This window comes from Dermacentor variabilis, unplaced genomic scaffold (genome assembly GCF_050947875.1).
Source record: "Dermacentor variabilis isolate Ectoservices unplaced genomic scaffold, ASM5094787v1 scaffold_13, whole genome shotgun sequence".
Taxonomy (NCBI): Eukaryota; Metazoa; Arthropoda; class Arachnida; order Ixodida; family Ixodidae; genus Dermacentor; species Dermacentor variabilis.
This window is the reverse complement of record NW_027460291.1, coordinates 24975383-25002576: the sequence shown is the minus strand read 5'-3', so window position 1 is coordinate 25002576 and position 27194 is coordinate 24975383. Positions and strand designations below refer to the sequence as shown.

At 47.3% G+C, this 27194-nt stretch overlaps 1 long non-coding RNA gene across 1 annotated transcript in view; it reads left to right on the top strand.

The window, feature by feature from the left end:
• The window catches only part of LOC142566725 (uncharacterized), a 45622-nt gene extending 20185 nt beyond the window's left edge, over positions 1–25437 (top strand). The window contains exons 2-3 of the long non-coding RNA XR_012825117.1: positions 17259–17323; positions 25330–25437. This is a non-coding gene — a long non-coding RNA (uncharacterized LOC142566725). The remainder of the gene's footprint in view (positions 1–17258; positions 17324–25329) is intronic.
• The last annotated feature ends 1757 nt before the right edge of the window (positions 25438–27194 follow it).

Here is a 27194-nt window from a genome sequence, read left to right as displayed (position 1 = left end):
ATTCTCGACAGGAAAGTATCGAGCGCAGCGTTTTCAAGAAAGGAAACACAAGCAAGACAGATGACGATTATCGTTGTGTGGGAGATATACACCCGAAAGAGTGCAACTGTTTTTAGAGTACACTCTTCGAAAAATTTACACCCTTTGGGGCTTATCTTGTCCCACAACGATAATCGTCATCTGTCTTGCCCGCGTTTCCTTTCTTCACGCTGCAAGCCCGGTACTTCCTAGTCACGAACGGCATGCGCGTTATCAGTGTGACGCAGCATTTTCGACAGGAAAGTAGCGAGCGCCGAGTTTTCAAGAAAGGAGACGCAAGCTGGGCAGATGATTATTGTTGTGGGACAAATATGCACCCCAAGGGTGCAACCGTTTTAAGAGTGTGTAGCATCGTCCACACTCTAAAAAAATTTTGCACCCTTTCGGGTGTATATCTGCCACACAACGATAATCGTCATCTGCCTTGCTTGTGTTTCCTTTCTTGAAAACGCCGCGCCCGCTACTTTCCTGTCGGTTATGCTATGTCATGCTGATAACGCGCATGCCGTTCGTTACTGGAAAGTACCAGGCTCATTGCGTTAAAGAAAGGAAATGCGGACAAGATGACGATTATCGTTGCGGCAAAAGGGTGTAATTTTGCTTAAAGAATTTTGCTTAAAGGGACACTAAAGCGAAACAACAAATCAGGGTAGACTAATAAAGCATTGTTAATTGAGAACACTGCAGGCAGGCATTTCAAAATAACAGTTTGATTATTAGATGAGAAAATGAAGGCCGAAGTATCAGTATTTGAACTTCGCGCCTAAACCCCGACGCCGGTACGTCAGTGTGACGTCATGGATTCCAAAGTATGTTTTTGCATTTGGGCCGCGTTGGCTCAGTAAAGGTTTCCCAAACTTGCCATGTTTTATATTTGGTTCCTTTAGAACACAATGTAGTCAATCTGTACTCCTATATAATTATGTAGGCCCTAGAAGATGCTATCAGAATCCATGACGTCACAGCGACCAGGTGCGGGAAGTCCATGGAGGTGTTGCCATCCGTGTTTCGTTCTTGCGCTTTTTCTGGCTTACGAAGCGTCTTATCGTGGTAAGAGTGGTGTTTTGGGTGTCCTAGAGAGGTAATTTACTGATGCAGAAGAAATCATTTTTCTCTTTAGTGATCCTTTAAGAGTGCATGTCTGATGAACTAAATGGATTTCCAATGGACATCCAAAACTTTGATGCCATTGTACGTCCCTTAGATTTATGTGCATTTAAAGGATGTCCATAGGACACCCCATTTTTTGCTGTATGTTTGGATAAATCCAGCACATCTATTGGATGTTTGTGGCTACCTGGGGCGTAGACAATGCGAAAGCTATGGGTGGCCTACAATGCACGTCTAAAGTACAAACTTTATGGACGTTCCATGGACATCCAAAATTTTGTCTGTTGTACGTCTGATGAACAAACTAAATGGATGTTCATTGGACATCCAATACTTTGATGCCATTGTACGTCCCTTAGATGTATGTGCATGCAATGGATGTCCATAGAACATCCTCTTTTTTGCTGGATGTTTGGATCAATTCGGTACATCTATTGGATGTTTGTGGCTATCTGGGGTCGGCCTTCATTCTGTTATTGTACGGTTCCCTATGGAGAACAAATATTTTTCTTGTTCTTCAAGCAGTACATATCACTTGTGTGCATTTTTGCGCATAGAGTTTTTCATCAGTAGGTGTTGCGTAACGCAGACGGGAAAAAATATATGCAAGCTTCCTGCTTGCCGCTTCAAACAAATAAAACATATCGACCCCTTCCGGCGTCCTGTACTCAGATTTACAGGAAGTATTTTTATAGAAAAAGAGCAAAAACTGCAGTGCAACGTTCAATTCATGTTTCCGTCCTCCTCGCGTAACAGTACGCGGAGTAATTGGCACGGGTTCTTTTATTCCGGCCAGCACTCGGGCGCCGAAATCAGTTTTGGGTAGCCATTATATATGCTAATCTTTGGCCCGTAAACCGTGTGAAATTTTTTGTCCAGTCCATGCTTCACAACAACAACAAAAGAAAACTCAGTTCCCTTGCACACTGTGAAGAAGGATGACCAGCGAAGTTGTGTATGTGCACGGGCCCCTAAATGGCGAACTGCACCTCCACCGCGGGATCGGCCCGGCATTGCACTATCTTCGAGATTTTTTCTACACGCGGACACGATAAGTGGGGAAAGTAGCCCTTACAAGCTTCGCTGTAAAAAAAAAAAAAACACACGGCGCGTTAGTTTAATTAGTGGCTGCATAGTGGATATGGCGTTGCACATGCTAAACTCGAGTTAGCTCACGGGTTCAAACCAGGTCGCGGAATTCGATGGGAACGAAATGGAAAAACACTCGTGTATTTCTGGTTAGGTGCACGATAAAGAACCGCAGCTGGTGAGAACTGAACAGGGTGCCTCATAAGCATATCGCCAGACCTAAAATGCTAGAAAATGTTCAATAAAAAAAAAACAAGAAGGTAGCGGCGTCCTCTGGATTTTTTCTAAGGGTGTAAGCGAAATAAATTGCTCTCGAGTCTGATTTCTGAGAAAAACATGTTACGCTTATCCTACATTTCATACCTTAATGTAATCCCGTTCGAGATTGTACGTTCGCCCAAGCAGCTTCTGTATTATATAGACGGCTGCTTTCAGTTATCCGGTGCACTGTTATAAGGACAATAATGAAGCATTTAAAGGAATTGCATGCCTGACATACACGTAGAGATATTTGTAGATCTGCTGGGTTCGTTCAAGAAGATAAGTGTGGTACAACATTGGACACCCAGTTTTAATGGGTTGCAGTCTTGGAACATGGCGAGACCGTAAAAAATATGTTTTCCTTGCCTGAATCAAGTTTGCAGATTTACAGGCTTTCCCAAAACGGGACGTTTATATTGAATGACAGCTAAAAACTTGTTCAGCAGAACCGATTAGCACCTGTGCGTTAATTATCTCAGAAACTGGCGCGCCTCTGCACAACAGCCACGATTCTTCAGCAGCAGCGTTGGAACGGACGCGAAATGTATGATCAGTGACAGCAAAACTGCCATACAAAATTTTAGCAATGGAAGGATCTCGCCCTTAGTGGCCAGAATCATACGCCAGAGAAAGTTAAATCATCATCATCATTACCATCATCATCAGCAGCAGCAGCCTGGTTACGCCCACTGCAGGGCAAAGGCCTCTCCAATACTTCTCCAACTACCCCGGACATGTACTAATTGTGGCCATGTGGTCCCTGCAAACTTCTTAATCTCACCCGCCCACCTAACTTTCTGCCGCCCCCTGCTACGCTTCCCTTCCCTTGGAATCCAGTCTGTAACCCTTAAAGGGACCCTGAAACGCTTTTGACGATTTTCTACAAACGTGCTGAGTCGTTAGAGTAGGTCCTTGTGATCATTAATTGACACATCTAAGTGCTATGCGTGAAGCGTGTAATTTATTATAAGGTTTTAAAAATGCACATCGCCGCCGATTGCAGCACACTGCTCGGCGGAATTTTAAGCCGCCCCTACCCATATGACAAAATTTGATTGATTGATTGATTGAAAACTTCATTGTTCCACCGAGCTGGGGTGCCCGCCTCTTAACCTACACATATGGGTGATTTATTTATTTATTTATTTATTGTACATACTTTCAAGGCCGGCAGGCACAACAGAAAGGAGTGGTAGGGTACATTATTATTTGCAGAACGAAAGAAAATTAACAAAAAATCGTGAAGGAACTATAAGACACTTTGAACAGCAAGCTTGAAATTGGTACTGTCACAAATGGTGACTAAGGAGGCGGGAAGGCGGTTCCATGCAGTGGCGGTTCTTGGTAAAAATGATGAATGGTATAAATTAGTGCGGCAAGTTGGCACTTCAACTTTGTGTTGATGATCGATGCGAGAGGAAATGTAACTGGGTCTGGTGAAGAGATTTTCTTTCAGGAAAGGATTGAGGTAGTATATTTTATGAAAAAGACAAAGGCGAGAATGCTTGCGACGTAGTGAAAGGTCAGGTAGATCTAATGTTTTTTTCATGGATGTTACGCTAGAATGACGTGAATAATTAGAGAGGATAAAGCGCACTGCACGGTTCTGAATGCTTTCAAGTGAATTAATGAGATTGGAATGAGCAGGGTCCCATATGGCACACGCATATTCTAATTTTGGACGGACGAGCGTTTTGAACATGGTAAGCTTTAGTGAGGTCGGAGCGGATGCAAAGTTACGTCTTAGATAACCTAATGTTCGGTTAGCATTGTTAGTGATATATTCAACATGCATGTTCCAGGAAAGATTGCTAGTAATATGCAGGCCAAGATACTTATAAGAGTTAACAACCGACAGGACAGTACCATTAATAGAATAGGGGGGCGGATCAGAAGGGGTAGAGCGGCAGGAGACACGCATATGTTTGCATTTATTTGTGTTAAGCTGCATTTGCCATTTGTTACACCAATTTGATACACTAACCAGATCATCTTGAAGCTTACTGGAATCATTAAGGTTAGTTATTTTGTGGTAGATGACGCAGTCGTCCGCGAATAGCCTAATGATTGAGTTAGAGATACAGTCAGGAAGGTCATTAATATAGATGAGAAAAAGCAGGGGCCCCAGTACGGATCCTTGCGGTACACCGGAGGTAACTGAACAAGGTCTAGAAGTACAATCATTAGCGGTTACATACTGGGTCCTGTTAGAGAGAAAATCCTTAATCCATGCAAATACGTTTGGGTCAATATTAAGAAGAGAAAGTTTGAAAATAAGTAAATCATGAGAAACAGAATCAAAAGCTCGCGAGAAGTCCAAAAATACACAGTCAGTATCAAGTTGCTGATCTACATTAAAAAACAAGTCATTGGTAAAAGACAAGAGTTGGGTTTCGCAGGAAAAGAATTTTCTAAATCCATGTTGTGCATTGTTAAAGAAAGAATTCATCTCAAGGAAATTAATGAGGTGTGAATAAATTATGTGCTCTAATATTTTACCTGGAATGCATGTCAATGAAATTGGTCGATAATTATTGGAGGAATGAGTGTCACCTGATTTATGGACCGGAACCACATTTCCCACCTTCCAGTCTTTGGGTAGGGTAGAAAGCTGTAGGGACTGGTCAAAAATCTTTGATAAAATAACACTTGAAAAAACTTCAGTACACTTTAGCATTTTTGAATTAATGAAGTCGGGACCACAGGATGAAGAAATTTTTTGGTTTCTGATAAGTTTGCCGATGCCAATCCAGTCAAGCGAGATAGGATCCATAGGCGGAAAACTTGGGGACGATAAGAATTTTTGTAATATGAGGCATTTTGATTTTTGTAATATGAGGCATGATCACGTACAGGGAAATTGTCTCATATGACAAAAATCACCCATATAACGTCAGTGGGGCGAGCTATCGGATTGGCTGACCAGGGCGCGTGATCGATAATTTTTCCAACTTTATGGTAAACAAATGATCTTCGTAATAGTTGGAATGTTAGTTTATTTGTTTTTCTAAAAAGAAAGTAACATAAAGAGAATGCACAAGAACAATTTTTCAGTACACTTAAGCACTTCCGGCACACTGCAAGTGTCGTCTGCTTGTGTTACAACGTATACTCCATTTTGACGAGAGCTCCGCGGTCAGATTCGGTCTCAGTCTTTTCGCGAGCACTATGATTCGACTTTGTTGCCTTGTGGACTGCAAACGTAGCGACTGGCAATATCTCAAGCTCCAACATCGTGTCCCTCTGCAAGGCAGCATACGAGCGAACTGGTTGCTGCGCATCGGACTGCCGCTATCCGATCGGCGCCAGGATTTGCGCGTTTCTAGCCGTCACTTTACACCGGAAGATTACTAACGCAATAGCGTTTCGCGAGTCCGGTATTAGGGCAAACGCAAGCGCAAGAGGACAGGGTCTGGCCGCTTGACTGTGCCGTAGCAGGATGAGCCATGAGATGAGCAGAAGGGCAAATGTGAATGGTCTGCACGGTGCAGCGACCTGATGGCACAGAGCTCAACCATACACAGTAGCAGCAACGAAGTGTATTCTTTTTTGCTGCTGGTGTGTATTAACGCGATAGCGTTAAGGAGCTCGTGTCGCAGAAAAGCCGGTGTCGGCGTCCGCGGCGTTGGCCGTGAGCGATAAATCACGGCAGGCACTTCATAAATAAAAAGCAACTTCCAAGATGGGCTGGGTGGGAATCGAACCAGGTTCTCGGGAGTGTGAGACGGAGACGTTACCACTGAGCCACGAGTTCGATGCTTCAAAGCGGTACAAAAGCGCCTCTAGTGAACGCGGTGTTGCCTTAGAAACGAGCTGTTTCTAAGGCTCAGGCATGCGTCGCTTGCTCAGGCGCACATTTTGTTGTCGCGCCGAACGCTGCGTTGCTCGACGCTCACCGCGTCCGATGCGGGGCGCGTAGTCGCTGCGCCGTAGCCCATTGTCTTACACCCCTCGGCGGGTCGACGGGAACGCTGTCGCGTTCCACTCTTGAAGGCGAATCTTAAGCGCCTTCCAATTTTTTTTCGCAGGAGTGTAATCATCAACACGTTGTACTTATAAATGTTTAAAATGTTTTTTCACTTGGTTAGAGCAATATTAGGGCTTTGTTTGGTTGGTTAAGCGCTGCGCCAACAAGTGTCTGGACCGTGCAGACCGATCAAGTCGCTCACGTACGTCTATGCCATGGAGGAAGGAAACTGAGGAGAGGCCCTACGCCATCCCTACCAACGTTCTTAGACATGTCTAAGAACGTTGATCCCTACGCCCTCCGCGCGCTAGAAGAAAAGTGTGGAGGAAGTGACGTAGTAGAATCTCCTTTTTTTAGCTGATTTTTTATTTCTTTGCCGTAGTGGCCACGCCTTTCGGGTCACAATGGCGGCTCTGTTTTGGTTCTGTGCGCTCACACGTGTTGCTCTGTAGTTTTCGTACCGTGGCAAATGCGCCGAGCGGGCAGGTTTCCGTTGGTCTCCGTGTTTTGTTGCGCTGCGTTATGTGGACCGTGCTCTCCCGGATGTTGCTGTGGCCAGGTGGGACACGAGGAACTAAAGTTCGTGAAATGAACGCGCATGCAACGCTGTACGCAATGTACCGCGCCATGGCAATGGCAACGGACAAATGAATATCCGCGGGAAATGCCCTATTTGGCGGAATCATGCTAACGTGCTAGGAATTGTTTAGTATTGCTGCGGAGTGAGTGGGTCCGAGCAGCACGGTTGCACGCAGCGCGGCGTGGTTTCGCGAAAAATGTAAACAAGAGAGGAGAGCTGGCCCGATAGGCGGAGCAACGCCATGAGCAACGCCAACTTCCGGCTTCACTTTAGCTTCACAAAGAGTGACGTCGGGGATTCTCCTGAGTTTCCTTCCTCTGTGGTCTATGCTAAGGTTCCTTCATCAGCTTGAGTTTATGCCTCCAGTCATTTGCCGAAATGACCAGCTTGCCTGTGGTTACCGGAATACGAGACACGTTCGGCGCTACGACAGAATGCTCGCAACGCACGCTGCATCGATAGCTCTCGCTTGAGGTCGACGGCCAAGCGACTAGCGGAGAGGTCTCGCGCGGGCGGAGGCGGGCTCCAAACCAACCAGAAGCGGACGATGTGACGTCGCATCGTGACGCAAACCAGTGAAGGCGGAGCTTAGCCTCGCTCGCTCGGCGAACGAGTTGAGGAGAAAAGGCATGGCTAGGGTACAGTGGCTAGAATAGAAAAGTGTGGCGACCAGCACGGAGCGCCTACGAGACGCAGTGAAGCCGCCCACAGGGGAGCCGCGAGGGGGCGCGCGCTGACGTTTACACGTCGCCTGGTGCGAGTTGCGCCGGCTCTGCTGCTTCAGCAACGCCACGCGCCCTGACCTCTGGGAAGTAGTGCACGTTTCTTTTTCTGCTGCAGCAATTTCAAAACGTATTTCAAGCAAATTTCAAAGCGCACGCACAAGCCACTTGCTGGCTCGAAGCCTAGCTGTCACTTTACACTCAAACTATTGAGACACTGAAGAGACAAAAATGCAGAACTTGAAAATGGCGTCCTCGCAGACCGTTTACACGCCCTTCCACCGATGCAAAGACTTGCTGTTATGCAATGCTTTCAAGCTGCTCGCCAAAAATCAACGAAAGGTATGTAGTACAATCCGGACTGGTTGCTGGATTGCGTGATGATGCTAATGAAAAACTCGAGGCTCGACAAGCATGTCGGGTGGGAAGGCATACTCATCCTCCCAAGCGAAAGCTGTTTGAAGGTGCACATGCCGAAATACAAGCATGGGTTTGGCCTCAATCCTGCTATTATCACAGGCATTGAAAGAAAAACCAAATCTATGGAGGAATTCAAGTGCCACGGTGGCCTGATTGTGGACGAAATGAAGGTGTCAGAGTTCTTGAATGTTGACGCAAGAGGGAAAGTAGACGGAGTGGTGGACTTGGGGAAAATTCACATTGGAAAATGACAAACATCTTCTCTCCAATCATGGTCTTGTGATCATGTTTCAACCTTTCACTGGTTCCTAGCTGGCACCAGATATTCGGCGTTTTCGCTTCCAGGGGAGATGTGAAGGCTGCTTTTGTGCAAGATCTTAACAGAAGCCGTGTAGCTCGCAGAAAAGGCTGGGCTGAAGGTAGATTATATCACGCCGGACGGAGCTTCATGGAACCGTTCAATGTGGCGGGTTTTTGTGATTTCTGGCTCCTCGACGTCCATAAAACCATCTGCACCATATCCTGTTGACACTGGAAGACGCCTCTTAATTTCGGATTTTCCGAACCTGATAAAATGTGTTCGAAATGGCCTTCTTAAAGCAAGGTGCAAAAGGCCTGAAGGGTCTGTTTATACTGAGCACATCAGAGCAGCACACATAGAGGAGAAGTGTCCACTTACCCTTAAAGTGATGCCGAAGATCACTCTTGCTCACGTGAGACCTAACAACTGTGAAAAGATGAAGGTAAACCTGGCATTGCACCTTTTCATTCCCCAGGTGCTTCGGGGCCTGTTTTTCTACAAGAAGCAATTAAAGGAGCACTGGGGTGACCCCGCACCAAGTCAAGCCTTTGTTCTGCTAATGTGGAAGCTAGTAAAAGCAATGACCGCACGGATTCCACCTGAGGGTTTGAAACCCGACTCTGAATATGAAAGGCACGTCAAGGATATATTAGACTGCTTAAACCAATGGGAGGCTCACGCGGGAACGTCACCAACAGGATTTCTTTCAGCAAGCACTGCCAAGGGACTAAGGGTCACCCTTCAGGCCACGCTTGATCTAATGAAGTACCTTCGTGAGAAACTTGGCTTTAAGTTGACGTACCGGCTGAGGCAAGACTGCCTAGAGAAATTGTTTGGTTAGACGATTTTCTGGTGGCAACGACCATCCCTCTACTGCCCAATTCTTGCTCGTTGTGAACTGTTTGAGTTTTTACGAATTGGTCAAAGCGCCCAGGAGTGGCAACTGTGAAGGGGGCGATCTGACCTTTCTCCTCAGTGGTTAGGATGCAAGCCATAGCGGGAAGGTAGAAGAAGCTTCTCACCTGATAAAGAAGTCCGCAATGCTCCCATACCATGAGTACCCTGAAAAGATGAGCGATCCGCGGCTAGTCTTCTACATGACAGGTTATGTTGTACACAAAACAATCCTGAAGACTGCATGCAAGGAATGCTTTGACGAGCTCCTTGTTTTCGCCGACAAAGCCAATATAAGAATAGCTGGCGATGTTCATCAAGTTCTGCGGGGCCTCATATACCCTTCTGAGAAGCTCTTCTCATATGTAGACGCCCTTGAAACAACTTTTTTCGGTGTGGTTCAGTTACAACGAGCTGCACAGTGACATCTTGGAAAAGCTTGTCTTCTGCCTGCAAAAAAAAAGACGCCATGCTAGGCTGTGCACAGCATGGCCCCAAATTCACCAACCAGGTTGCAAAATTTATTTTGGTCACCCGTTTGCATTTCTACACGAAGGCACTCAACAAAGAGAGCGCGTTTTCCTGTGAAAAGGAGCACCTGAAGCTCAGGCGCGTCACTTAGCAGAGGCTGACAACGTTCTGTTTGAACTGCTTGTAAACTATTTAAACAAAATGATTTTTTTTGTTCTCGTGAAAAAAAAAAGAGCACCAGCTCAGGCGTGTCACGTATCAAAGTATCGTCGATGACTGAGAATGGTTTGCTTTCAACAGATTCTAAGCAATTCTTCAAAATATGAGTTGTTTGCGCAAGCAATGTGTTGAAAATAAAATGTTTGCTTCCGAGTTACCACTGCGAATTTTCTTACTTTGCGTTCGATAACCAGATAAAACAAGCTGCATTCTATCATCGATGTGCGCTCAATCGGATTGTTACCTTGGCGCCCTGTGATTCGTAAGGAGCTATGCTACTATATAGCAATTTGCAGCCATGAACGAGCGAGCATATATGTAGTGTGATGCTCTCTTATTTGTTATTGCATTCCTGACCGCGCGCGGATGGAGGAGGAGGAGGAGGAGGAAAAAACTTTATTTTGCAAAGGAATTTGGGACCTCCCAGGCCCCCTGGGTCCCCGCACGACCCCAATGCACTCAAACGTTCATGTTTAAGATGTCCATGACGCTGGCAGCCCGGTTGGCGGCGATCTTCTGCCTTGCCGGGTCCGTGGAGCGTAGTGAGGTCTCCCAGTCCTCCCAGGTTTGGAATGGTACCGGCCCGCCGGGGGGAGGAGAAGCCGGGCAGGCCAGGAGTATATGGGTGAGGTTTGCTTTCGGCGCATTGCACAGAGGGCAAGAAGGGCGGATGGGTCGGTAGTGGGATAGGAGGGATGGAGTAGGTAGCGTGCGCGTTTGCAGGCGGCGCCATAAGTGTTGCTCCCTGGTAGTGAGTGAAGAGTGGGGGAGTGGGTATGTTTGCCTCTCGGCACGAGCATTCGCGATGAAGTCAGCGAAGGTACACGCACGCTCCCTCGAGAAACCCCCCATGAAGTCCACCTGTGCCCGGTTTCTCGACCCTCGGGTTAAAGAATCGGCGGCCTCATTGCCAGGGTTTCCCGAGTGCGCGGGCACCCTGATGAGCTCAGCGCTGCGGGAGAAGGGAGGGTTCTGGGTCAGTATGTGGAAGGTGGCAGGGTGAACTCTGCCCCTAGCATAATTTACCAGTGCAGTATTAGAATCACTCAGGATGTAGGTAGCATTGGAGCTGCCGAGCGCTAGCGCTATAGCGATCTCTTCCGCTTCCTCCGAGTCTGTTCCCGGGGGTAGTTCCTGTATTAAGGGAGGGGTGTTCGGTGTGTAAGCAACCGCTGCGGCTCCGTGCTGATCACATGCAGCATCTACCCATATTGCATTCTGTTCATCGCCGTACCGTTTATGAAGGGCTGCTGCTCTGGCTTTTCGTCGCTCGCGGTTTTGGTCGGGGCGCATGTTACGGGGGAGCGGTCGAATGCGTAGCGTTTGGCGAATTGCCATGGGAAGGGCTTTTAGGGAGTTATGATTAGTAGGAATGTTAATTGGAAGTTTAGAAAGTATATGTCTTCCGGTAGGGGTGCTGGCTAATCGGAGATATTGTGCCTGTAGGTGTGCTTCGGTTAGTTCTTGTATGGTGTTATGCACACTAACTCCGCCAGGCGTTCGTTGCTGGTGTTTTTGGGCAGACTGAGCGCTGCCTTGGTAGCTTGCCTGATTATAGAATTTATCGTTTGGGTTTCGGTTGCATTGAGGCTAAGATAGGGGGCAGAATACAATACTTTACTCATGGTAAAAGCTTGTACCACTTGCAGAGTATCTGATTCACGCAGACCGTGAGCTTTATTTGTTACTCTGCGTATTAGCTGCGTGGTGGCTACTAGAGTGCTCTTTAAACGTTTGATTTTTTCGGTATTTCTGCCATCTTGTTGGAGGTATAGGGGCCCAGGATTCGAATAGTGTGGACCTGTGGGACCTTTCTATTGTGCACGTAGATTCTGGTAGGAGTATGATACGTTTTACCCTTTGGCGGAATCAAGAAAAGCTCAGATTTTTCCGGTGAGCAGGTGAGGCCTACCTTGGTGAATTCGTCCTGTATTAGCATTGCGGCTGTTTGCAGTGTTTCTTCGATTTGGGCGTCTGATCCATATGTAGTCCACAGGGTGATATCATCCGCGTACAGAGTATGGTCAAGATGGGGAATTTGCTGCAGCTTCCGTGCGAGCGGAATAAGTACTGCATTGAAGAGGAAAGGGGACGGCACGGAGCCTTGTGGTGTGCCCACATTCGTTAGAGTGTAGCGGCGTGTACGAAGGTTATCTACGCACATGCTGGCCGTTCGGTTCTGCAGGAAAGCCCTTATGTAGTTGTATGCTCGTTGGCCAACGCCTAGGTATAACATTGCTTTTAGGATAGCCTCGTGGGTGACGTTGTCGAAGGCCTTCTTGAGGTCAATCGCCAGTACCGCTTTGGTGTGCGTAGGTATGAGGGGGTCCAGTATAGCTGTCGTGAGTTGAAGCAGGGCATCTTGTGTGGATAGGCCAGATCGGAATCCAATCATTGAGTGTGGGTATTGACCGGTGTCTTCCATGTGGCTGTGCAGTCTAGCTAGGATGACTTGCTCAAAGAGTTTGCCTAAGCTAGAGGTAAGCGAGATGGGCGCATATTTTCTGGTGTAACAGGTTTGTGGGGTTTGGGTATTAGAATAACCCTTCCATGCGTCCACTCCTCTGGCAGTGTGCCACTCTGCCAATGCTTGTTGAAGATACTGGTAAGTTCTCGCAGGGAGTTGTCATCGAGGTTCCTAAGAGTGGCGTTTGTTATGCGATCTTCGCCTGGCGTGGTGTTACGGAGTCTATGAAGTGCTGCTCGGACTTCTTGTATAGTTATGTTCCTGTCCAGTTCAGTATTTGGTGGGCCGGCGAACTCCGGTAAGGGATTTGAAGGGCCCGGCGAAGTGTGTAGGCTCCTGATTGTCTCTAGTAGCGCCTGCGTGTCGTATTTATGGTTGTGTGTTAGTCGGGCGACGATATTTCTAGTATGTTGTTGACCTTTCATGGGGTCAATTAGATGTTTTAAAAGATGCCATGCTGGAGCGGTATTGAGATTTCCTCTGAGGCCTTCGCATACCTGCTGCCAATTCTGCCTACAAAGTTGTTGGCTATAATCCTGAATTTGTTTTGCAAGTTCAGATATCTTGTTTTGGAGCTTCTTATTGCATTTTTGCTGAACGTATCGTTTCATGAGACTTTCAGGTGCTTCTATCATATGGGCCAATTTTGAGTCCATAGCGGGGACTTGTTGTTCTGGGCTATATTCTTTGGTACACGCCGTTTGGTCCTCGAGCACCCGCCGTGGTTGCTCAGTGGCTATGGTGTTGGGCTGCTGAGCACGCGTGGTCGCGGGATCGAATCCCGGCCACGGCGGCTGCATTTCGATGGGGGCGAAATGCGAAAACACCCGTGTACTTAGATTTAGGTGCACGTTAAAGGACCCCAGGTGGTCGAAATTCCCGGAGTCCTCCACTACGGCGTGCCTCATAATCAGAAAGTGGTTTTGGCACGTAAAACCCCATAATTTAATTTTTTTTTTGGTCCTCGAGTACCTGTGCTGTCCAGGTTCGCGCGTCCACCGGCCCAGTTTCTTGGTTTGTTTCCCTTTGTTTTCTGAATTTATCCCAGTTGATTAGCTTATGCTTTATTCTTGTACGAGACGCTTGGGGACCTGAGACTTGAACTTCGATAATATATAGTGGTCACTGCCTAAAGTATGCGTTGTTCTATTCCATCCCAAATTCTTGATGCGTCTGCCCATCGTGAGGTCCGGACTTGTGTCCATCATTCCTGTTGTACCTTGTCTGGTGGGGCAATCGAAATCATTGTACACCGTGAGCTGAGACTGTTGAGTTTGAGTCATAAGAACCTCCCCTCTGCCGGAAGTTTTCTGGTATCCCCAGTCGATGTGTGCGCAGTTAAAGTCTCCGGCCACTATGATTTGTCTTTTATTTGTCGCTGCGGTTATTTGCGCCATTAGGTTAGCGCAGCGCGTTGCTGGCATGCTCGGTGGATTATAGATATTGGCGATGAGCAAGGAATCCTGTTGAATGTCGACTGGGATTACTTCAAGGACTACGTTTTGGACTTCGTGTGGGAATGTAAGTTGTGTGTGCCTTATGAATCGCTTGATAATGGTGGACACAACTGGAGCAGTATCATTTGGTGAGTGATAAGCAGTATATCTCGGGAGCGGAACACTAATTTTAGGGTCCTGTAGCAGAATTAGGTCTGGTGGGTGTTCCTCATTTAGTATGAGTTGGATTAGCGCTTCTCGTTTACGACGTATGCTACGACAATTCCAATGCCAGAGTTTTAAAAAAGGAGGAGTAGTCTTCTATTTAGGTGAATCACCTGCCATTTTGCTGGCCAGAAGTTTTGGAAGTGGAAGGGGGGTGGGTGATTTGGGGTAGGGACGACGCTTGCATTTGGTTGGTTGCCTCCACCACCATTAAGCTCATTTGTGTGCTGAGCTGGGTACAGAAGGTATCTAGTTTGCTCTCTAAAATTTTGAAGCGTTCGTCAATGAGGCAGTCCATACGAGTTTCGAGTGTTGGAAATCGAGCCTCGAGTGTTTGTAGACGATTTTCTAGGAATTGCTGAAATTGATCGCGCATCTGCTGTTTGAAGTCTCCTAGTTTCGCTGTTAATTTTGCCTCAAGTTTGGCTTCAAACTGAGCCTCCATCTCACCTGTTTTGTCTGATGGTTCAATCTCAGCTGCTTCGTCTGACAACGGAAGAGCTTTTCTTTTTTTGTAGGTGGTGTGGAGGTTGAGGTTTCTGCGGGACATGAACTCTGAGTGTCTAGGGATAAAGGGTGACCAGGAAGTGGGCGCAAGGGCTGGGTGATAGTTTGGGTAATGGGTGAGGAGTTAGGTTGGGGGTGATGGCCTGTCGTAAGCCTCTTACCTCCTCTCGAAGGCGGGCCAACTCCTCGTACCGGGGGGGGGGGGCTGATTTGCGGGCGATTCGTTCTGCCCATGTGAGCTCCTCGGGGGCCTTCGGGGGAGCGGGGGGGGGGGGGGCTGATGGATTCCACTCTGGGAAATCTTCGGGATGTAGCTGCCATCTTCCGGTTGTGCTCTTGTTAACTGAAGGCTTCGTTGTTTGTTGTCGCTGTGTTGCTTTGCACCATCCTGTTCCTGTAAGGTGCTCGCCGCCGCACAGGATACATCGGGGCACGCACTGACGCCTTCTGTCTTCGCCGCGATCTTCGCCACAACTTGGACATCTCGGTATTTTCTCTTGTGGGCACACATCATGTCTGTGCCCTGGGGCGCGACAGTTCGTGCAGGCCTCTGGTCGCGCCCTATATGCATGGCGTGCACAGGTGCACTCCCCCAAAGTAAGTCATTCTACGGGGGATCGGTCCCTGGGCAAAGGTTGTAAGGATGGACTTAGACTTGCCCATGCGTCTTGCTAGTAGGATGTTTGCTTCTGGATTTCTCGCTTGTAGATTCTGTAGAAGCTCTTCTTCCGTTTCATCCCAAAAAGCATTAGCAATCACGCCTCGTACTGTGTCCGCCGCAGGGACTATGTACGCTGCAACCCCATACGCTTTTGCGTTTAGGGTAATGTTTCTGACTTGAACCAGGTTAAGGGCTATATTCTGGTTAGTGGTGGCCACTATGCACGTGTTGTTCGTTGGATGCACGCGTAGTTGCACTTCTGCTCCTATAGGTATCTTAGCCGCTTCGCAGAGGCAGCGGAGCAGCAGCTGCGGCTGAATCTTGGGTAAGAAGAGGCCTCCCTGCGAGCGGAAAACTACCTTTATCGCATGTTGCGGCAATGGAGCCATTTGGCGACTTCTGCGCGTGACTTGTTGCGTTGCACGCATCTGCGCCGGGTCCGGGCGGTACCTCGGACGCCACGTCGACGCGGGGAGCGTTTCGGTGCGTTCCTCACATGCGTTCTGTTTTCCGCGTACCACGTTCATATCCTCCCTTGGGGATTTTGATTGGGACTTGCCTTCATAGGTTCCGATGATAGTGGTCCAGTCTTCTGGGATGTAGTCCTCCTCCGGGAGGGTAGTTCCTTCGACGTGTACTTCCGTCATTCTGGGCTCTCGGCGCCTGGCTTGACGCGGCCTGTACGGTGTGTCGGTCTTCTCTGGCTGATAAGTCGGGTTTGCTCGGCGATAGGGTCACCAAACTTGCAGAGTGCCCTCCACGCACCTTTCGGTAGCTGTACAGCAAGATTGATGAAACTAGGTGAAGATTCACTAAGCGCTGGTTGTACGGAGCCGCTGGCCGTTTCGTGAAGCGTCTCCCCGAAGCGAAGAGGACTCAGCGGCCAGTCACGGGAGTAAAAGGCTCAACCAGACGCACGCGTTCCAATGCGTCCGCACACGCCGCGCTGACTCGACGTCGCGTCGCGCCCGACGGAGGAAGAGGGCGCGCACCCAAACGATGCATGAGTTGCCGCGCGTAGCCGCGCGTCTCGTCGCGGTGGCGCAGTGTTGCTAGCTTGCCATGTTCAAGGCAGTCTAGCCTTCGCTTAACGGCCATGTTAAGCAATGTGTTACATATTGCAAGAAAACACAATAATTTTAGCTTAAAACTTGTTTTTATAGGCGGACGGTGGGATCGGCGAGAAGGCCGCTTCCCATATGACTCCCGGCGAAAGCGGCCCGGGCAAGGGCGGTCGGTGAAGGTCGCGTCGTCTCGGTGGTTGCGGAGCGCGCCGACAACACGTCCGTTCACTTCGGCCGACCGATTGGAACTCCCGCGCGGATGATCGCATTCCGCGCAGGGCCCCTGCACTGCGGCTGCTAGCCGCCGTCGCTGTCGACGTGGATGGATGGATGGATATTATGAGCGTCCCCTTTGGAACGGGGCGGTGGGTTGCGCCACCAAGCTTTTGCTATACTATACTGCCTAATATCCTACCTAGGTTAAAAACGTGTATGCGTGTTGCAGCACCCCCTGGAAGTTTCCTTCCAAAGCGCCAAGCGCGAGCCGGCGCGTTCATCACACTTCCCTATTCTAGCCACTGTGGCTAGGCAGGAGGGTAACTTCTAATCGCTTGTTGCTCCATTAATACGTAACGCTTCACTTAAATAGTGGTGCGAATGTTCTACTTAAGCTGTACCCTACGCGTCTACAAAATTTGTCCGAACCGTTTCAGGGGCCCTATAATGACCATCGGTTATCTTTCATCCTCATTACATGTCCTGCCCCCCCCCCCCATTTCTTTTTCTTGATTTCAACTAAGATGTCATTAACTCGCGTTTGTTCCCTCACCCAATCTGCTCTTTTCTTATCCCTTAACGTTACACCCATCATTTTTCTTTCCACAGCTCGTTGCGTCGTTCTCAGTTTAAGTAGAACCCTTTTCGTAAGCCTCCAGGTTTCTGCCCCGAAGGTGAGTACTGGTAAGACACAGCTATATATATTATACACTTTTCTCTTGAGGGATAATGACAACCTGCTGTTCATGATCTGATAATGCCTGCCAAACGCACCCCAGCCCATTCTTATTCTTCTGATTATTTCCGTCTCATGATCCGGATCCGCCGTCACTACCTGCCCTAAGTAGATGTATTCCCTTACGACTTCCAGTGCCTCGCTGCCTATTGTAAATTGCTGTTCTCTTCCGAGACTGTTAAGCATTACTTTAGTTTTCTGCAGATTAATTTTTAGACCCACTCTTCTGCTTTGCCTCTCCAAGTCAATGAGCATGCATTGCAATTGGTCCCCTGAGTTATTAAGCAAGGCAATATCATCAGCGAATCGCAATTTACTAAGGTATTATCCATTAACTCTTATCCCCAATTCTTCCCAATCCAGATCTCTGAATACCTCCTGTAAACACGCTGTGAATAGCATTGGAGAGATCGTATCTCCCTGCCTGACGCCTTTCTTTATTGGGATTTTGATGCTTTCATTATGGAGGACTACGGTGGCTGTGGAGCCGGTATAGATATCTTTCAGTATTTTTACATACGGCTCGTCTACACCCTGATTTCGTAATGCCTCCGTGACTGCTGAGGTTTCGACTGAATCAAACGCTTTCTCGTAATCACTGAAAGCTATATATAAGGGTTAGTTATATTCCGCACATTTCTCCATCAGCTCATTGATAGTGTGAATATGGTCTATTGTTGAGTAGCCTTGACGGAATCCTGCCTGGTCCTTTGGTTGACAGAAGTCTAAGGTGTTCCTGATTCTATTTGCAATTACCTTAATAAATACTTTGTAGGCAACGGACAGTAAGCTGATTGGCCTATAATTTTTCAAGTCTGGCGTCCCCTTTCTTATGGATTAGGATTATGTTAGCGTTCTTCCAAGATTCCGGTACGCTCGAAGTCAGGAGGCATTGCGTATACAGGGTGGCCAGTTTTTCTAGAACAATCTGCCCACCATCCTTCAACAAATCTGCTGTTACCTGATCCTCCCCAGCTGCCTCCCCCCTTTGCATAGCTCCCAAGGCTTTCTTTACTTCTTCCGGCGTTACTTGTGGGATTTCAAATTCCTCTAGACTATTCTCTCTTCCATTATCGTCGGGGGTTCCACTGGTACTGTATAAATCTCTATAGAACTCCTCAGCCACTTGAACTATCTCATCCATATTAGTAATGATATTGCCGGCTTTGTCTCTTAGCGTATACATCTGATTCTTACCAATTCCTAGTTTCTTTTTCGCTGCTTTTAGGCTTCCTCTGTTCCTGAGAGCATGTTCAATTCTATCCATATTATACCTCCTTATGTCAGCTGTCTTGTGCTTGTTGATTAACTTCGAACGTTCTGCTAGTTCTATTCTAGCTGTAGGGTTAGAGGCTGTCATACATTGGCGTTTCTTCATCAGATCTTTCGTCTCCTGCGATAGCCATGGTATCCTGTCTAACGGAGTTACCACCGACTTCTATTGCACACTCCTTAACAGTGGCGTAGCAACAGGGGGGGGCCGACGGCCCCGGGTGCAAGGGGCCAGTGAGGGGGGGGGGTGTTATATACTTCTGAAAACACCCCTCTTTCCGCGGGCTACACCCGGGGAGGGGGGTCACAGAAGACCTATGGGCCCCGGGTGCCAGACGACCTAGCTACGCCACTGCTCCTTTATGATTCCCATAAGATTGTCGTTCATTGCATCAACACTAAGGTCCTCTTCCCGAGTTAAAGCCGAATACCTGTTCTGTAGCTTGATCCGGAATTCTTTTATTTTCCCTCTTACCGCTAACTCATTGATCGGATTGTTATGTACCAGTTCCTTCCGTTCCCTCAGGTCTAGGCTAATTCGAGTTCTTACCATCCTATGGTCACTGCGGCGCACCTTGCCGAGCACGTCCACATCTTGTATAATGCCAGGGTTAGCGCAGAGTATAAAGTCTATTTCTAGTCTCGCCATTCGGGCTCCTCGACGTTCACTTTCGGCTATCCCGCTTGCGGAAGAAGGTATTCATTATCCGCATATTATTCTGTTTTGCGAAGTCTACTAATAGATCTCCCCTGCTATTCCTAGTGCATATGCCATATTCCCCCACTGACTTGTCTCAAGCCTGCTTCTTGCCTACCTTGGCATAGATGTCGCTCATCAGTATTGTGTATTTTGTTTTGACTTTACCCATCGCCGATTCCACGTCTTCATTGAAGCTTTCGACTTCCTGGTCATCATGACTGGATGTATGGGCGTAGATCTGTACGACCTTCAATTTGTACCTTTTCATAAGTTTCACAAGACCTGCCACCCTCTCGTTAATGCTATAGAATTCCTTTATGTTACCAGCTATATCCTTATTAATCAGGAATCCGACTCCTAGTTCTCGTCTCTCCGCTAAGCCGCGTTAGCACAGGACGTGCCCGCTTTTTAGCACTGTATATGCTTCTTTTGTCCTCCTAACTTCACTGAGCCCTATTATATCCCATTTACTGCCCTCTAATTCCTTCAATAGCACTGCTAGACTCGCCTCACTAGATAACGTTCTGGCGTTAAACGTTGCCAGGTTCAGATTCCAATGGCGTTAAATAGAAAAATTCAAATAATTTGGACTCCGGCGCACGAAGCCATCCCCGGCAACGAAACGCCCCACGAGCTGGCTCACCCGCCGTGGTTGCTCAGTGGCTATGGTGTTGGGCTGCTGAGCACGAGGTCGCGGGATCGAATCCCGGCCACGGCGGCCGCATTTCGATGGGGGCAAATGCGAAAACACCCGTGTGCTTAGATTTAGGCGCACGTTAAAGAACCCCAAGGTGGTCAAAATTTCCGGAGTCCTCCACTACGGCGTGCCTCATAATCAGAAAGTGGTTTTGGCACGTAAAACCCCAAATATTGTTATTGACAAGCTGGCTCGAGATGTATACCGCCGAGCCACTACGGGATCCCTCGATGACCGACGGAGCGGAGAGCGCATGTTAAAATGTGGGGAGATCACGCAGCATCATACACTGCATCGTAAACTGGTGCTCCCGCCAGACCCGAAATTAAACAACAGACAAGCATTCGCGTGGAGACGACTGCAAACTAATACGTATCCGCAGCCTGTTATGGCGAACCACATGTTCTGCAAGACCAGGAACGATAGGTGTAATTTTTGTGGGGCGAGAGGGACCCTCGACCGCATAATATGGGAATGCCCCTACTCTCCCGGAGGGACGCACAATATAAAGCCCCTTGATAATTTGAAAGTAGCGACGCTCTCCTCCTCGCGGCGCTTCCCTGCTCGATTCTCCTCGTCCGCAGGCTGCGCACGGCATGCTTTTTCTCCTTGGCTGCCGCGGACGGGCCGCAGCATTCTATGGCGGCGTGTTATTTTGGGCTAGTTGCGCGCACCAGTGGTGTTGAAAATTTTGAGAAATGCTGATAACAGCATCGATAATGCTGAAGGCAACGCTTATGAGGAGGTTAGTTTTTCCTTAGAGCCGTATGAACGGGGTATACTAATGTAAAAGGAGGGTCGATGCGAGTTCTATACTTCAGACAATTTTTCTGCCACATGACGAGATTATTTACTTTGTGCGTCTGATCTAGTATTGCTTGTGGCACATCCCTTTTTGTGTGGCTTATTAAGCGAAAGCCTTAGATCTCTGTTTCAAGGTCGCGTTGTGAGCTACAGAAAATATCAGGTGACCGAAGGAAGGCTGGAAGCGAACCAAAGCATGTGCAGCCGTATATAAGAGAAGATTGCTGATTAGCAAAGTTAATGGTTGATTAAGATGAATTAAGGTGTATTGAGGAGAACTAAGGTAGATTAAAGTCAATGAATGTGGATTAGGGTGAATGGTGGTGGATTAAGGGGAATTAGGGAAGATTATGGTGGATTAAAGTGAATGAAGGATTAGGGTGGATTAAGGTCGATGAAGGTAGATTATGGTGAATTAAGATGGATTAATGTACATTAAGGATGATTAAGGCCAATTAAGGTGGATGAAGGATTAGTGTGGAATAAGGTTCCTTACTAAGGCTTTACAACCTTAATCCTCCTTCATCCACCTTAACCCACCATATTCCTCCTTATTTCTTGTTCATGCATCTTAATCCAACCTAATTGGTCCTAATACTCCTTCATCAATCCTAATTCACCTTAATATACCATAATCCACATTAATCCTTTTCATAACCTTAATCCTTATTCGCGCACCTTAATCCGCCTTACTCCTGCTTAATAATCCAAATCCACCTTCATCAACCGTAATCTATCTTAATCTATCCTAATCCGTCTTAATCCTCTTTTATCAACCTTATTCACCTCAATCCTGCTTCATCCACCTTAATCCTCCCTAATCCGTGTTCATGTACTCTAATCCACCTTACTCCAACCTGATCTGTCTTAACACTCCTTCGTCAACTCTAATCCCCTCAATCCGCCTTAATCATCCATACACCTTAATCCTCCTCAATACACACTAATCCGCCTTAATCCTCCCTAATCCACCTTAATTCAATCACTAATGAATCATTACTTGGCTAAAGTAGAAGAAGAGTGGCGGTACTCATTAATTTAAATTATGGGGTTTTACGTGCCAAAACCACTTTCTCATTATGAGGCACGCGGTAGTGGGCGAGTTCGGAAATTTCGACCACCTGGGGTTCTTTAACGCGCACCTAAATCTAAGTACACGGGTGTTTTCGCATTTCGCCGGTACTCATTAATTGGCTAATCATTCTCTTATACAGGTGTGGACATGCTTTGGGTCGCCACTGGCCTTGCTTGGGTCACGTGATATATTATTTTCACAACGCGACCTTGGCTTTCGCCTTAAAACTAAAAAAAAATGCAATGAGGAATAGCTAGCGCTCGTCACCTGCAATACCACGGGTATACTTGCCACTATTTTTTTTTCAGGGCTAGCATTCATTGTATCCATAGAGTTTCTCACTATAACACCTAGAGGGTAATCTGGCGCCACCGTCTATGGGAGTTTCTTAAGGGGGCACCGTGCCGTCATGGGAATGACGGTATATGTGTCTGCGAGGCTCGTGTTGGCTGGTGTTGTAAGAGGCTTCGTCTGAAACGTGGATATGGCTACGCAAATAACGCGTTCTCAAAGTAAAATCTTCATAAAATGTTTCCATTCACCCATATTACATCTTTACTCACCCACAATGCATGACCAAGCGAAGAAAAGCAAGAACAGACGACCAACTGTTTCAAAGCGAGCGCAAACCTTGTCGTCTGTCCTCCAACTTTAGCGGCCCGCTGATACTTTTTACGTAACATGTAGTCGTACACACAATAACAAGTTCTCATAGTTAAACAAAACATGTTTTCGCGTAATAATAAAGCTATAACAGCTTTTTACGTGCTGTTTTAGTAGAAAATGAGTCATTGTGACAGACGGAACGGTACTTGCCAAGCGCGTCTTCAAGGTGTCCTGCCTCTACGAGAACGATGCCAATCCGAAGTCACAACATACCGGCATTCTCATGCATACCACAGCGCAGCAGCGCCAGATTTCCCTCTAGGTAATGTAGTGGGAAACTCTATGATTGTATCTGACTGACGCACAGATAGACGTAAGCTAGAAATAATAGCTCCTCTACAAGCCGCTATTTCAATTTTCAGTAAAACAAGCAACGGATCCTAACAATCGAGAAAAGTGCGATCGAGAGGCCGTATCTTCGCACATAATTGTTCACAGCGGAAAACAGAATCTATAGTGTTGCGTTTCCGACTGAATAACATCAGTTGGCGACGTGCGAGGTGATGGAGCATTTTTACGCAACCGCATTTTTATGCAACGTACAAATTGCCGCAGCAGAAGCGCTGGTGAGCAGGCCGGAAGAATGAAAAAAAAATGCAGCATGACGCGATGCTTTGCTTCGAGCATTAAGAAAGACGCCTCACCTCGCTAACAACGCTGTTCTTTGTCGGAACAAAGTTCTTTCGGCCAATGTTATGCAACCACTGCTTCCTGCGCAAGCCGTCAGGCTTTCCTTGTGGTATCATAAAAACGGCATAACCATCTTCAGGCTTCTTGCTGCAGTTATACGCGCAACAGCACGGCATAGCGCTAGCACATAGAGCAGGAAACAGCGTACAACGTTCGCTACGCCGAGCTGAGGAGAAAAATGACGCGAACGAAAAAGAAAAACACAAGCAAAACGCAAGCTCCGCGTGTTTCCAAGGGCAACGCCAGGGAGACCAATCGTCATGCAGGAAAACAGGGGCAAAAGCATAGAGTTTCCTACAAGAATTACCAGAGGGAACTCTGGCGCTGCAGTCGTTGTCCTACTGTCCTACCATGGGAATGATGGCATAGAGTTTCTCACTATAACACCTAGAGGGTAATCTGGCGCCACCGTCTATGGGAGTTTCTTAAGGGGGCACCGTGCCGCCATGGGAATGACGGTATATGTGTCTGCGAGGCTCGTGTTGGCTGGTGTTGTAAGAGGCTTCGTCTAAAACGTGGATATGGCTACGCAAATAACGCGTTCTCAAAGTAAAATCTTCATAAAATGTTTCCATTCACGCATATTACATCTTTACTCACCCACGATGCATGACCAAGCGAAGAAACTGCAAGAACAGACGACGAACTGTTTCAAAGCGAGCGCGAACGTTGTCGTCTGTCCTCCAACTTTAGCGGCCCGCTGATACTTTTTACGTAACATGTAGTCGTACACACAATAACAAGTTCTCATAGTTAAACAAAACATGTTTTCGAGTAATAATAAAGCTAAAACAGCTTTTCACGTGCTGTTTTAGTAGAAAGTGAATCATTGTGACAGACGGAACGGTACTTGCCAAGCTCGTCTTCAAGGTGTCCTGTCTCTACGAGAACGATGCCAATCCGAAGTCACAATATACCGGCATTCCCATGCATACCACAGCGCAGCAGCGCCAGATTTCCCTCTAGGTAATGTAGTGAGAAACTCTATGAATGATGGGAAGTACATGGATTTGTCTGATCTTCGTGCTTGTGGATTCAGACGTTCTTGTGGCTTTGTATATTACGCTATATAAATCTTATTGTCGTATATTTCAGCGCAATCTATATTCTTCGAAGTGCAGAAGACGCCGGGAACGCGTACAATTGCTATTAATTGCGACGATTGAGCTTGTCTATGTGAGCACAAAGGGCGAGGAGGTCGCGCGGCGGCGGCAGAGTTCAAAAAGTGGCGGTACTTTCAAATTATCGAGGGACTTTACCACAATGGGAAGGACAACGGACAATGGGACGGAAGGACGAGAAGGACAACGCGGCCAGCGTTCTTAAAGCATAAAATTATAAAAATAGAATATTTCTACACGTTTCACCTTCTAAATTCATTTTATTTCTCAAATACTGCCTTCAAAAATTTCCTAGTGTCTACTGCATCTTTGGCACCAACATTCAATTCTTCCAATGCAAGAAATAGTGATACATGGTATGTCCCATGGTTTCGTAATAAATATAGCCTACAGTCATTACAACATAATCTACCACATATTTTAAATAAATATAAAGGTACATATACCTCTTCATCGAAGGAACTGCGAATGCATTTTGTAAACATGTGATCAGTGATTGTTTATCGTTCTTTCAGAGACAACTGTACGTATTACTAATTTTGTAACCCATACACATGTATTTCTATCTTCTGGTGTATAGAATGTTTTTTTTCATTTTTTAGTCTGTATTATCTACTTTCTATATCAGAGCGACTTGTATTATTTTTGTTAGTAACCCTTACACACATACTTCCATTTTTCTGATGTATCAATTATGTCCTTTCTCTTAGTCTTTATATTATTTTCGGTCTTGTTATTGTGCATTTATGTAATTAATTTATTCTGAGTGTCTAACAATGTTACAATTTTGATGCAACCACCATGTATGCCTTGTAATGGACCATCGGCCTAGTCAAGCTGTTTTCCAACAGCTTTTAGCCTTTGGTATCCACCAGAACACTTGTAATTCTGGAAATGAATTGAATTGAATTGAATATAGGCAGCTGAGACACCTGGGAGACCCTGCTGCAGAGCTCGGACTCTGGAGTCCAGCTCGTCCAACTGGCTGAAGAGGCTGCTGGGACCCAGACCCTGCATCTGATGCGGCGGCACCCGCCCCCTGAACTGCGTGTCGGGGGGTGGGTATAGATCACCTTATCCGTTGGACAATAAATTTTATTCTATCTGTCTATCCAGCAGCACAATCATTAGGGATGAGTCCTGACTTACATCGGCCCCTCACCTTCGAGGCATCAAAAGTGCTGTTATTCCTTACATTCGAACGCAAATGGCTATTGAATAATTTTTAATGGTGAATTCTGAAGTCGAGTACAATCTGAATGGCGAATACCATTCGGTTAGACTATATGTTTCTACTTCATTTCGCCTGCTGGCACGTTGAAGGAGATCGCCAGACAAACCCCGGAGATTACTTTGGTAAAGACTTCCCGGCATCTCGCCCACATTGTTCAATCTGGACATGGTCGGATTGGCCAGAAGCTCTTGGAGAATGAGGGGATTAAGCACACCATGTATGCAGATGAAGGGACCATATGGTGTCCCAGGGGGTATTGAGGGCTATATCGAGAGTGTTTTGCAGGAGGCAGTAGATGTAATCGAGACTTATTTGGACCCGACGGGGCTAAGGTGCTCCCCCTCCAAATCGGAGCTGTTGCTGTACAGTCCCACTAGAAGGGGACCCAAGCCAAGGGGATGGATCCCCGTGGACAAGCTGAGCATTCCGCTTCGCACAAGAAATGGCGATCTCATACCTTTGGTAGATAAGGTCAGGGTTTTGGGGATGATGATTGAATCGAACGGCGCCAACACGCTGACGATCCAGAAGATCATTGCCAAGACAGAAAGTGCGGTACGCCTAGTGAAGGGGGTGGCCAACAGGCAGACGGGGTTGAAAGAGGATAGTCTGATTAGGCTTATGCACGCATTTGTATTTTGTCACTTTAGTTATGTGGCGGCCATGCACAAGTGGAAACTATCAGAGAAGGAGAAGATTGACACGCAGATTAGGAAGATCACCAAGAAAGTGTTGGGAGTGCCAATGTGCACCAGCAACGACCGACTTCTCCAGCTGGGAATTCATAACACCTTGGATGAGATAGCTGAGGCTCAGGAGAGGACGCAGATGGTGCGTCTCTCTACGACTAGCACGGGACGGCAGATTCTGAGAGAGTTAGGTGTTCCTCAGGATAATATTTCGCAGCTTCACGTCGGTATTCCCTTGAAGGTCCGTAAGCGGTATCACGTCAAGCCTGTTCCCAGGAACATGCATCCGGAGCGAAATGTGGGTAGAAGAAAGGCCAGGGGGGCTTGCCTGCTGAGATTCATTCGTGATGGGAATCAGAAGGTTGGCTTCGTCGATGCTTTCTTTAACGAGGAGAGGAAGGTGTTTATCGTAGTTGTGGTGGACAATGAGGGCAGTGTCGTTAACGCTGCTACCGTTCGGACTGATAGGCCAGAGGTCGCGGAGAAAGCGGCTATTGCGCTCGCCCTGGTTGACAGGCGCAGGCCTTTTGTATATAGCGATTCAAAGTCGGCCGTTAGGGCCTTTGAGAAGGGCTCGGTGGCTAAGGTTGCTTCTAAAATTATGCAGACCCGTGAGATCTCCCAACACTACTTATGTTGGTTCCCTGCTCACCTCGGGGTGATCGAGGGAGCCCCTCCGAATCTCAATGAGTCCGCTCATGAGGCAGCGCGAGATCTCACCCTCCGCTCTGCCCCGCGCCACGGCGTGGCTGTACTGCCTGAGAACAGAGACTCTCCTTCCAGATACAATGAGATCACGGAGTATTACCTTCTTCATCGTAGGGTTTACGGTTTGCCGCATCCTAAACTAAACAGGGCTCG